The 14,084-nt window shown below is 35.2% G+C and overlaps 1 protein-coding gene across 1 annotated transcript in view; it reads right to left on the bottom strand.

The window, feature by feature from the left end:
* The window catches only part of LOC131591867 (potassium voltage-gated channel subfamily D member 2), a 265,875-nt gene that overhangs the window by 106,319 nt on the left and 145,472 nt on the right, over positions 1-14,084 (bottom strand). The window lies entirely within an intron of this gene.

The following is a 14,084-nucleotide window of genomic DNA, read 5'->3' as shown; positions in this document are numbered from 1 at the left end:
AATGGCCTGAATGAGAAACTATAAACCACCAAATGTCAAGTGAAATGTCATCATTAACTTTAATGTGTTACTGTTCATCATAATAAGTCTGATCTTGAAACAACTTGAAAACTTGTGCAGCTTCAGTGGTAGTGAAATTTCTCCTAATTTACACAGATCACAGGAAGACCAGGATTGTACTGGGTATTCTAAGTACAGCAAAATTTTCCTTTTGTTTGAAAAGTTTCCTTTTAGCTGCAACTAGATAATTTAATTTTTACTGCACTATTCCTTAAAATGAAATACTTTGGTAAGGGCTTTTTTTCTTTTGAACTGAACAATCATTATGAAATATTCCAGTTGAAATGAGCACAGTGCCTTGCCAACATATAGAGCAGTCAGGAGGATAAAAAGTCCAAAGTATGATTTGTTTTCGAGCCTTCAAAACAAGAATAAATCACATCAGAGCCTCACAATAGGAAGATTTTTTTGTATTAAAGCTTTGTATAAAGTTCTTATAATCTAAACTTCTTCACTGCATATTGAAAAGAATTACATTTTTAAAATGTAAATGTGCTTACAGTAAATGTACATATATTAAACCCAAATTACTTTGTAGTTTGAGATGCATTTCACTTTTTTCCTATAAAATTTAGAATCACAAAATAGTACGTAGGTGTCTTCAGCATTACAGTAAGAGAAACAGAAAAAAACCCCAAATATGATTTCAAGTTGCTTTTTCAGAATCCATTTGAACTTTCATGTGATACATTTAAACATTTTGTTATAATAGTTCTGAGCTGTTAGACTTCGCAGGATGGACACTGCCTAGGTAGTGTGCAAGCAGCATTTAATTATAAAGCTGTGTTCTGAACACCCAAATAACACGGCTTCAGCAAATGATTCTTTTTGATAATAATTTCTTAATTGTCTTGTAGAAACTTGAGCATAATAAATATTGTGAGGCACAGCAATGAGCTGGATTAGAATACCTTTCTGAAAGCAAAAGATTTTGTTTCATTTCTTCTCTGTCTTCTTCACATGGCTAGAAATCACACTCCTATATTCTCCATTAAGATATTTTAGACCAATATATTTTACACAGAAGAATTCAGCTTTAGTTTGGAAACTGATAACCCAAGAAGAACCTAGAATAACTTGAAGAAAATGGTTGAAAATAACTTGAAAGAAGTTTGGTCCATCAACATTATAGTTCCTTTGATGCCTATCTCTTCAGATATCTTTATAATTGATGAGAGGATGTCCTGGAGCCACTACTTGCCTTGCATCTATGTAACCTCGATTCCAAAGCGGCTTAAAATCTCAATAAGATTGTGTGGATAAATGTCTCAACTCTTCATTTTTCTGAAATTTTCAGTTTTAGTGACCAAAATAAAATCTGACAAATAATACTCCTCCTATAAAGCCTTTCCTCAAATATTTAAATACTTTCTTCTTATCAGATTTTCTGTCTAAAACAGCCGTAGCCCAAAAGAAACAGGGCTGTACAACACTTAGAGGACAGCAGAAGTACTTATTCCCCTTCAAATGCTCTGTTTGGTCCTAAGAGGATACACCTGCCTCTCTGAAGCAGTTTCATTCACTCCCAAAGAAGAACTTGGAGAATGTGGCTGCAGTTATATTTAAACATCACATGTAGGTTCTCCTGGTCCCCAAAGAGCATCATGAACTGAAAAAGGCTTTAGGGAAAACAGCATATTTGATAATTAGTCCCTTTGAAACAGCCTCTGTTTCTCTAAATACAGCATACTTCAGGATATTTTGATGACTATGAAAGGAATCTGAGGACCATGAAGTGTCAAAAATTGTCTCATGGAACCATTCAGCCTTTCTGAAGACCTTCAGAGTATATCATCAACCTTCAGGTGAGACACCAGCCTCCCAGCACTCATCCCCCCCATGCTTCTCATGCTCAAGCTATTAAAAAAAGATGCCACGTTCAATTTCATGTGATAAAATACAGTGGCTTATTTTGCTAGCAGTGTTTATCCTCACAGGGTGTCTTCCTCATCTCTATCCCTCAATGCAGGAGACTTCTCTACCCATTTTTAAAGACTAACCCCCAAAACTACATTGAAAAGTAAGTTGACAGCTATATATACAACACACAATAAAGCCTTGAGCTCAGTGTGTGGCTCAACAAGCTGCAGACTGCTGTGTCCACCACAATCAGCACAAATCTCAGCACAGATGTTGCAGCTATTCAAATCCTGGAGCAGGTGAGCTCTGAGCCTGGCAGCCTTCTATTCCTCTGCATCTATCCTGGGAAGAAAGATCTGGGATTGACTGTTTTGCAATACTGTTAGTTTCCCCCATTCAATTCACCCTTGAAAACCACCTTTCAGAAATAAATGGCAGAATAGGTTCTGAAATTGATGAGTCTGGAGCTCACCGGGATTCTTCCTCCATTCCTGAGGTCTTATCTGAGCTGATCTGCAATTCTCCTTAGAATGACTTTTCTACCTGCTTGCCAATCATACCCTGAGCTAGCCAGCTGTTTCCTGGGGTGTATCAATGCAGTGAGACCAGAAGTTCGAGGTAGGTGAGTCTCCCACTCTGTTCTGCTCTCCTGAGACCCCACCTGGAGAACTGCATCCATCTCTGTGGACCCCAGCATAAGAAAGATGTGAATCTGTCAGATTCAGGCCAAAGGAGGGTCATGAAGATGCTCAGACGGCTGGAGCACCTCTACTATGAAGACATGCTGAGAGAGTTGGGGCTGTTCAGCCTGAAGAAGGGAAGGCTCCAGGGAGACTGCCTTTCAGTGCCTAAATGGGGCCCAAAAGGAAGCTGGAGACAGTCTTTACACACGGGCAAGTAGTGATGGGACAAGGGGGATTGGATTGAAACTGACCGACGGTAGTTTTATCTTTGACACTCAGGAGCAATTCTTTGCTGTGAGGGTGGTGAGGCACTGGAACAGGTTGTCCAGAGAATTTGTGGCTGGCCCATCCCTGGCAGTGTTCAAGGCTGGGTTGGGTGTGGCTCTGAGCAGCCTGGTCTAGTGGAAGACGTCCCTGCTGGTGTTGGAATTAGATGATCTTTAAGGTCCCTTCTAATCCAAAAAATTTGTCTGTCCCTGGAAGGGTCATATCACACCTGCCCACCCTGCACACAGACTGAAAGCGCATCAGAGTGCACAGCACCATGTTAAAAGGGCTGCAGGCTATTGGCTGGAGGAAAGGGAGACTGGCTCATATTTTCCTATTTGCTGGGGAAAACAAGCATGCTTTTGAAGAATTGTGTTTTCATGTTTTTCAAAAGCTTTACCATTTTTTGCTTTAAAAATAAGCAGCCTTAGCAGCAGTTTCTGCTGGAAGAGGAATATCTAACCTCAAAAAATGCAAAAATAACCTTAGATCTTAAGTGGATTTGCATTTTTCTTACAAATATTTTGCTTGGTGTTATTAATTTGGATGTGAATGAGTTCTATTTAGGTATACTGAAAATCCAAAGGGTTCCTTTTTAGTACTAGTTCAATTATCATCATGGCACAGCCCGGTACTCTGAGACTAGGGAAGCAAAATTTGCTGGCATTCTGCCATCTGTAGCCATCCTCCAGTTATATTTATAGCCTGGGGAAGTCCCAATGCTACTTTTACCACATACGTGCAGTACAAGTGAGAATCTTTTGTTGCTGGGTTTCTTTTCAAAGCTGTTAACTTGGGACACTACAGCAGGCACTGTCTGGGAAGTCACCTACCAGATAAACCTCCCAGTCATAGCAGAAATCCTGATGGAAATTCCACTGAATGCACTGTACCAGTTTTCTTTTAAATTATGCTACAATTTGACAGGAGCAGAAACTGTGAGTTAGACTAAAGCTTTCATTGTAGGTTTTAGTTTATATTTTGCAGTTTGTCACAAATTGTTTGGCATTTCAATACAAAATATGTTTTTACTATTCTTTATTGATTCATAATACATACAACCCTCTAAGGTGCACAGACATGTGTGTGTCTGTAATACAAAGCTTTTGCCTAGTGAGCTGCAAAATAAATATTCCATGTATTCACTGAATAACATCCTGTACTTAACTACAGAAATGTACAAGGTAATTCAGTCTATTCTTAGAAGCATCATAACAAATTGAATTAATTTATGTCAACAGATTTCTGAAACCAATTAAAGCATTTTAACAGCATGCAAACAAATAATAAAAAAAACATTCCTAGGAATGCTATTGTAATTTACTTTGATATGTTCTTAAAACTAATCTGAACCATGACAGATTAGAAACCACAGGACAATACACATTATTAAGCTCTTGCTTACAGACCGGCTGCTGTGATTTTGCTGTCATGCAAGGCTGTTATTTGAGCAAGGACAGAGCAAGAACTGTCCTTTAAAAACCTAATAGCAGCATGCAGCTTGGGTTTTGTTATGTTTTTTTCAGAGAACAGTCATAAACAGATGCTTCAATTTTTTATTTATTGTATTTAATTTCTTTTTATTTTTAATTTTTGCACAGATAATGTTGACAAGAAATTTGTCTCATATACATATATTTTCCTAGCAGCCAAAATACTGAAGAATGAGTTCTTACATAATGATCAGAATCATGTTAAATTGTCCTTATCACAAAGGGCCCAATACAGTATTCTGCAAAGGGATCCTTGGCTGTCCTCATGATAAATGGAGAAAGAAGAAGCAATAGAAGGTAACTGTGACAGCAGCAATGATGTAGCTGTAATGTAACTGAATTTAAGTGAAAAATTAATTACTTCACTTTAGAAAGTGCTGTACTAGACACTACATTCATGACTACGTGACAAGCTGTGTGTGCTGGTTCATCTTACAGCAAGAATGCAGCTAATGTTTCTTAAATGCTTCAGTGCTAAAAAAGTGTTTTAAAAATCCACAACCAGAAAAATAACACTGCCATTGAGACTGGAACTGAGTAATGCTGTCAGTCTTCCTAGCAGCCCTAATGACACATAAAAAACAAAAGTGAGAAGGATTTCCATACCTATGATATTCATATGTGCCCGAGTTCTGAAGCTTGGAATTGTACACAGTTCATAAAATCCTTTGGAAATGCACAATTACACATAGCATGGAAAGAAGAGATGCTGTACAGTTTAAACACTTAAATAAAACTCAATTTTCTTTGAAGTTAATTTTCAAGATAATAAATTAAATAAATTATAAAAAGGGGCAGGGAAGTTTTTCAGAATTTATTAGCACTGGAAATATTTAACAGGAATCAACTTCCATATTTCTGTGCAGGAAGCTGAAGGAAAATGAAAATGGTTCTCTTTATAGGGATGTTGAAATCGAAGAGGGTTCATATAGAGGATTTGGAGCTCTATTACCATGTTGAGTCAAATGAAATGTTTAGAATTTACTAGATTTCTGCTTTTTTGTTCAGAATTTTCAGTTCTGATCAGCTATCAAGATGTGACACTGATCAATCCATTGAATACTTAGGATTCTTGAATGTGAGATTCTATACTATCTTTATACTGAACATGATATCTCACAAACAGAAAAAGCACAAAACTATACGGACACAGAATTTCCATAAATAAAAAATTGTTTAATGACCCTTCTATATCCACAACCTGGTTTTTAAATGTAGCTCCTCTCTCGTTCACAAATCAGATACTTCTCACTAAGCTTTCAAGTAATTTTCAAACATTTATGTGTGTCCTTTGCAAATGCAGTCTTTGTCAAACTTAGAACCTGTCACAAAGCAGAATCCTAAACTAGTTGCAAACAATAGTGTTTTCCCTACTGACTTTAAAAACAGACCTGTTCTGTTATCAAGCAAGTGGAACTGCCCTTGAGGCAGGCTCAACTTCCAAATTAATTGCCTTTTTTTGGTTCACTGTTAGATTCAAGGTGTAATACAAGTCCTATATATTTTATACCAGCTTCTTGGATACATAAAGAGAGGAAAAAATATTTTTATTTATCATTTTTCAGGATAACATCTATTGTATTTCAGAAATTGTCTTTTATTGCTGTCCTCAAGATCAGCTGAAGTCAAGAACAGGTAGTTCCCTTTTGAAGTTCCAGAAATGCATGGCATAACATGTTTATGTAAAAAATATTTTAATATATTTTGCTATTAAAATTCATTGCGATGTCTTTTCAGTGGAGCAATACTCTGTAAAATTGAGTTTTCAGAAGTTTTACATACCCCAAATATACAAGACATGAAACTACAAAATTCTCTTTCTGATAGGCAAAAACCAAAATTAAGTTTCTAGCCACTCTTCTGGCAAGTAAGGGTTCAGGGCTGAAGTTTTAAGCAGCTCAATGTCATATTTTAATTCTCCAGACTTTCACTAAAGACATTGCATCAAATCATCAAAATCTGATTAAAACAAAAAACATCTGGATATTAAAGTAATAATGCATGTAACTGGCTTTGAACTTACAGACAGGTCAGGGTTCCCCTCCTTTTAAATGGCAATATTTGCAGTATTTTTTCAGAAAATATTGCATAGTGTTTTGCTATTGTGTGTTTTTGTTCACTCATACAATGTGCCTTTTGCCATTTGTTGCTTCTGAGAAAAAACTGCTAGCACACCACTCTCTTTAATGCCAAATCATTACAATGGGAATTTAACATAAGTGCAGCAAGGAAACTTAATATCTTAGTTAAAAAGAAAAACTGCTAAAAAATTTCCTTCCAGCTGAATTATTTATTTCTCTAAAGACAGAAGGACTTGAGTTCTTGTAGCACAGTGTTTTAAAACTGGATGCATTGTCATGATCTTGTGAAAACTGTTCCTGTCCTTCCATCTCTGCCTCTTACCATCCCAGCCTCTTTCCCACCATCACCCAACTATAGCCACACCACCTAGGGGGGAAAAAACTCCACATTACCATTTGCAACTTGCTGCTTCTGCAATTTTGGGTCCTCTTTATTGCCTCTTGACTTAGGGCCAGCCTTTCAGAAGGGTGAGACAACAGCGTTCAGGAGAGACAACCACACTCTGAAGAAGTCTCTAAATCAAATGCTCTGCTTCCTTTTAGCAAGCGTGCCATACCAACAAATTACTGGGAAAAGAGGAGGAAGAGGGGAAAAAATATCAAAGATTCACTTGGTTTTGAAATGTTAATGAATATAAAAGAATTAGAAGTGTTACTCTTACAGAGCAAACTGCTAATGTTTTGTACCTGCTATGTATAGAATTAATTTCAAAATAATGAACTGGCTTCTTCTGGGATATTTTGAAAAGGATTATGCAGACCTGCTGTTGAAAATTTGAAGAATATTATTAACACATTACATCAGGAAATGGTGCAGGCTGTAAAATGAAACTATTTTCAAAAAAAGTGAACACTTTTAGTTGTTGGATGTGGTTTATAAATAGGATGCAATCATAAGAAAATTAGATATATAGAAAGATTTTAGAGAGAAATTAACGACATAATTGCAAAATAGAATTACAGACCTGAAAGTACTCCTTCTTTTCTTATTCAGTTAATATCAACTATTACCATGCTGAATTATTTGCAAATACTATTTATATTTTAAAATAGAAATTTTATATAAATATAAATTTTAAAAAAATTGCTTTGGAATGTAGCTAAATATTTTTTTTAATGAAAATAATTTCAATTTAAATTAAATGCCAAGTAAAGACTCTCTAAATTCTTGTAAGGTTTATAAGCTGAAATGTGGGATAATAAAATCTCCTTTTGATATAAAAAAGTATCAGGAACAATTTCTCTTTTTTCAGATGATGCTTTAATATATTAGTTCCCAACCACATCTGCAAAATGAGTGCATGGTTTATTGTAGGGATCAGCACTTGGAAATTCACTAGTTGTCATAGAAAAAAATACTATAGATAAAAAAAAGGAATAATAGACTTGTGATTAAGCACTGGCTAAGGCTTGGGAAAGAAGGTTTCAGTCACTTGGTCTTCTGCAGATTCCCTCTAGGCATTTGCTAAATTTCATTCCTTTAATCAATGACCTAATACATAAGAACTGCAGCCAGGGAGCTACACTGCACTAAATGCTTGCAGCTCATAAAGGAAACTGAACTGAGTTTAGTTACTCTGTGTTCCCATTATCTACCAGTATTCCAAGAACTTTTTTTAATACAGGCATATGCAGATACAATAACAGGAGAAATATTTTTTGCATTTTGTTGACAAGATGCATTTTCCTGATCTGGTTTTGTTATTCAGATACTTCTGTTATCTGCCCTCTCTTGATTTCCCTATTCTTCTCTGGTCCTCATATTATTCCTCTTTTTTACTCTTTTCCTTTGCTATAGTTTTACAATACACTTCTCTTTCTTCCAGGAGGTTTTTCTCTCATACAAAGAGAAATAAGAAATAAGAAATAAGAGGAGTTCCTCTTATTCTTTATGAACTCATTAACAAGTTGTTGTTTTTCTTTTTTAATGCCTCAGAAAATCAGTTTGAAATTGGTGATATTTTCTTTACTGTGTAAAGAAATGATGTTTAGTCTGCAGTCTTTCTTCCTGATCGTGGGATACAAGTTCCTCTTGATCTCAATAGTGAATGTTGTGGTAGAAATGTGGAATTCAGATTATTTTCCTGGAACTCCATAGATAGGTTGCTAAGAGCTTTGTAGTGTACCCTGTACAAAACCCTGTGAACAGAGTTCAATAGATCTTCATCCAAACTATCCAAACACCTATTATTACTACCATGTAAGGACTTAGAAAACTCTGGAAAAGGAATAGACAAATAAAATTCCAGGACTTCTTTCCTATAAAGGACTCAAAACTATTTAAGACATTGGTACAATCACAATAATAAGAAATATTTCCTTCAAGATTTTATGAATTTTCTTTGCTCTGTGGTACTGCCAGTGTGTCCAGTTATTATGCTATAGCAGCAATTTTCAGCAAATTATTTTCTATTAACTTTTTGAAGTTTAACTGATAAGCTGATGAAGCTCTGTGATAAACATAGACTACTTTGAAACCTGTGAATAGATAATAATTTCCACTGTCTGTGCAAGGTTAGCAAGGGTTTCAGTGTTCCTTTTAGAATGAAGACCTAAATTTTTTAGATTGATTAATCTGTAAAAAGTTTAATTTAATAAAACATTCTACAGTGTCATTCCAGGGCCTCAGAAACCAGCCAGGGCCTCTGTGGAAACCAGCCATTTTTACATCAACATTGAATGATTTATGAATATGCTTTGGGGCAGAAGATAATTCTGAGAACCCAGAAAAGTATCTTGCCAAGATCTGGGGAGGGTTGTATATTAAAATGTTCACTTTCCATCAATCACATACTCATTTTCCTAATAGAAGAAGATCAGATATTCAAGTCTAATCATATGCTATGAAAAATTAATTTAAACCTAAGCCATAGTAGTATTTTTTACTTTAATTTTCCCTTTATTCTAGCAGTGGTTTGTTTTTTTTTTTTTCTTTAGATTTGGATTACATGCCCATTTTCATAGCAGTCTTAATATCTACAGTGTCCTTATTAGGGCTTTTTAAAACGAATTATTTTTCTTGTAGAACCTGCAAAAATTTTTGTGATCAAATCACTGCTAAACCCCAAATCACTATGTCAAATAGAAACAGATTATATTCAAATGCGCCCTGCTTTAACTTTGAGAAACATAGACTGTAGTTAATGTATTTTTTTTTTTTTTATATTAGTCAGTATTGTAGGAGTGGACTTGAATAATCTTTACCTTACTGAAATAATACTAAGTTAATCTGAATGTGCTAAAAACTGGAGAGTGCTCTGTGAGCAAAGCTGTAGGTTCCTGCTTCTCTTTAAAGAATTTCCAAGCTCAGTAGCAGTGATGCTGCAGCTGCTGGTGTTCCCATACTGCACTAGTGATGTTTGGGACAAGGGGTTAGGTGAAGTCCAGTTTATGGCACCAGCAGGGGGACAAAGTGGAGTTACAGACAGCAGGTCACAGGCGTCCCACAGCTGTCCTCAGAGGGAAGAAGTCAGCCAGCAGCAGGAAAACAGCAGCAGTCTTGAGCAACAAAAAACCTTTCAGATGGTCTGGTGCTTCCAGAATCTGCCTCCTTCCTTGCTGCTGAGAGAATATGGAGACCTCACCTCAGCTTTAAGATGCAGGGATCCCTTAGTTTTTAAGGGAATGAGAACTTCCAGCATGCAGCTTCTTTATTCTTTGTTACTTGAATTGCCAAAGACTTGTGTTTCCAACAAAACTTCTTTGCCTTATGATCAGTCTTTACATTCAGGCTTTATAGCACTTAGTAACTAAACTCTGCTTGAGGTCTAAAAGAAGGAGGGTTTCATACTGTTCTCTTCTAACTGCATTAAAATGGTACTACAAAGCATAACAATAGTACAGAAAGTGCTATTTAAAACTAGTTTGAATTTGTTCCTAAGGCTTTAATGTTATTTGTCTATGTGTTGTTTTGGATGTTTTTTCCTGCATTATGACGTTACTTACACTCATATTAATTTTTCTTCATACAGAACAATGTGTTTAAAACCTTTTTCTGAAAATTTTCTCTGACTTCTTGTTTTTACTTTGCATGCTTTATGTTTGTTATCTTTTTCTTTTTCTTTAAATCACTCATTTTCTTTCTTTATTGGAAAGCAAAACCATTATATTTTTTGAAGTGAAACTTGCATTATAGAAATTGCAGCTCAAAGAGTCCTTAAAGATAAGTATTGATTTAAGGCATCCTCATACAAATAAAGCAAAACAGGCTCTTAGAGCTTCATAAAATCCATAGCTTTACATGACCCAAGAACAAAAAAATTGATTACTTTCTTTAGTCTGCTTACTAAAGTAACTCAAAATGTACTTTTACAAATGTGATATTTCTGAGGACCTGATGACAATTTCCATCTCTGTTTGTCATGTAGAACAAGTGGCTAAATGTTAAACTTCACAGTGAATTTAACATCTCAGTAAGAATGCCTTGAGGAAATAGAAATGTGCTTCTGACAATGTAATGTGATTTTAAAATTTCAGTGTATTAGATTAACTCTTCCCCCTAAGGGATTAAAAGGAAAAAAAATAAAATATTGCAACAGCGATACAAAGTTTTCTGAACAGCATCACCTCTGAAGTTAAAACCTGGTATGGGCTATTGGGAGTGTTGCCAATTCCTAGTTGCCAATTCCTAATTTCATTGTAGGAGCTGAAGTTCCTACACTGAAGTGGCCATTTGAAGAAAAAACTTTGAAATTCAACTATGTGAAAAACAAGCCTTAAGTAATTCTATTTTAGGTGCTTCATTTAAGAAGACAGACCCTTTGTTTGCTCTGTAGTCTAAAGGTAGAAACAGACTTCTCCTGAGCAAGATGGAGAACACTTTTACTAGCTCTCTCTTCACTTGCACTGTGGAGCCAGTCTTTCTCCTTTGGCCACTGTGGGACTGTAAAAAAGCAGCCCCCACTTTTAGGGCACCAGGATGTCACACCTGTAAGAAAACATTCAAAGTTAAATCTGAATACAATTGGGGAAAAAAAAAAAAAAAGGGACTTGCTTAAAACCTGCTACCTTATTTGTTTAAAAAAAAATGCTCCTTTCACAAAAATTAAAGGAGTAGTAATCGAGGAAAAAAGTGAAAAAGTGAATATATTTTGCCTTTCTGAATAACCTCAGTTTCTAGCTTGCACCATATTGGTAAGCTCTAGAATGCTTTGCAACATTAAACTATTTGTTGACTGTATAATTTCATAATGTCATGTTATGGAAGTTAATGGTCTAAACCAACAATTCATCTAAGATAAGCTGTTTCTCTAATTACTATATTGATATTTTTGACTGCTCCACTGATGCACAGAAAATTGATACATTCAGCACAGTTGTGAAAGTTAGATGTAAATTACATATTACACATAAAATAAACCCTAAACGTTAAAAAACTTCTTTTATAATGCAGCAATAAGACCAAACACCTTTATAATAGGAAAGAGTTGACCAACATTACCATCTTTTATTCGACTATCATTTTTCTTTCACTTAACATTATGATTGAGTCCCATTTGCAAATAGTGTGACTTGAAAATTTAATCTAGGACCTGATTGGATAAATAAGGTCAATTTAGGAAGAAGCAAATGAATACTATTAGACCAAACATCTGTCACTCTCTTGCAGCACAATTAATCTGATAAAATGGTTACCTCTTCATCAATTTCTTGACATTATAGGAATGAAGTCATCATAATAGAGCACTATCATAAGATCAATGTTTTTAACTTTGAAAATAAATGTCTTGGCTCTGCCTCAGCATTAATGTGGCAGCCAGAGACTATTAACCTAAGCCAACTTTTGTTTCCATTGACACTATTTCCTAGTTAAGAACATACTTCTGAGCACTTTTTTGGGGGGGTATAAAGCTTCTCAAATTAATTTTAGGAGTAAAAACCCCTGTGTTGTATAGTAATTATGTTACTTGAGGGAAGAAATTGCAAATAGAATTAGAATTTTAGTTACAAGTAGCCATATCTGCAAAATTAAATTACAGGAAACCACAATATATAAATATGAAATATTTATAGTTAAATATGCTTAATGATAAGTAGTGCCAATTACAGTAAATTCCAGTAATGTTTTACAACCATAATAATCTGGACAACATATCATGTTAAAATTTTCTATGTAGATAATTTTCTATGTAGATTAATATGCTTATTTAAGATACTTACTGAGATTAATGATTTAACACATATAATCACTGAAGTTAATGCAGTTTTTATATTCTGAATTTTATTCCTTATTTACTTCTGGTTAAGCTTAATTTCTGAGGTAATCACAAAAAATGACAACAAGTTTGTTGATAGTTATGCAGTTCTGTTTTATGTTCCCTGATTCCAAGAAAGCTATATGGCTTAACATAAACAGTGCCATATGACTTATGTAACTAGCCAAAACACAGCAGATTGCCAATAGCACAAGATGAAATTAGGTTTTGGGAGATATTCCAGTGTTTTGTTTAAAATTTGCATGTAGAAAAATCTGAGCACTCAAAACCAGTGGAAAATAAATAAAGAACCTATCCTAAAGATAGATGATTTTCTTTTTTTCATGTACTTATGCCATCTCTTCAAAGTAGGAAGCAAAAATTAATACACTCAGCAGCAGTTATCTGCTTCAGGAGAAAAAAAAAGCCTTCTATCAGAGTGACTGGAAAAATTATGATCTTCACAGGGGGTAAAATTCTTTAAACATTTAGGTAAAAGACTGACCTGCCTCTGAGCTAAAGTGACCCAAGACACCAATTAATTTTAAAAGATTAGGAGTCTCCAAGATGTGTGGAAGCGTTGCTTTGTGTCATGAGGAAGGCAGTTCACAAGTTTTGACCACCAGGGTATTCACATCACCTTGATGTGAACAAAACTTATCCTAACTGAACAAGTGCATAGTTACATACAGCTTTTAGAGGGCACTCCTTCTCCATATGGTCTGTACATGATAGCCCAGCCACCTAATCAGGGGTATTAATTCATATGCTTTATTTAAGCTCTCACATTACTGGAATGAGCACATCTCTAACCTTTGACCAGATGGACCAGCTGTCAGAGACTTCACTCCTCCTCTGCACATCTTCCAAAAAACACCAGGACATTTACCCTCTCCAGGTATTCCATCAATTTTAAAAGACACACTCAAAAGCAACTGCACAGAACATGAATGAAAAAGTCGTGACTTTGGCAGTTTGTAGCCCTCTCATGATGCTTCTGCTGTAAACAACTTGGAGGGGAAATGTGCAAACATGTAGCTGTTGCTGGTCAAGGCTGTGTTGTATATAACTATATGGTAGAAAAATCATTAGAATTTACCTTAATTCAAAACTGCATTCTGCTATAGGCTGCAGGTTGGATGCCTGAACTATTTCATAATGCTCAGAAGATACATCATAACAATTTGAGGAGGTGTTTTTGGAAACAAAACCAAAATGTGGATCAATGTATACATCAAAATATGAATCTTCATCTTTCTTGTTATTTCTACTAGAGGAATATGTTGAATTTATGTATCACTGAACTCCTTGTGCTTATGTATTATCAATAAACACAGGGTGGCATAGAACTTCCATCTTCTTCAGAAAACTGTCTTCCATTACTAGAGATTAAATTTCTGTTTACTTTTGATTAAACACTGCAAAAAACCAAATCCATATAAGGAG

This window comes from Poecile atricapillus, chromosome W (genome assembly GCF_030490865.1).
Source record: "Poecile atricapillus isolate bPoeAtr1 chromosome W, bPoeAtr1.hap1, whole genome shotgun sequence".
Lineage (NCBI taxonomy): Eukaryota > Metazoa > Chordata > Aves > Passeriformes > Paridae > Poecile > Poecile atricapillus.
The sequence above is the reverse complement of the archived record's forward strand: the minus strand, read 5'-3'. Positions and strand labels throughout refer to the sequence as shown.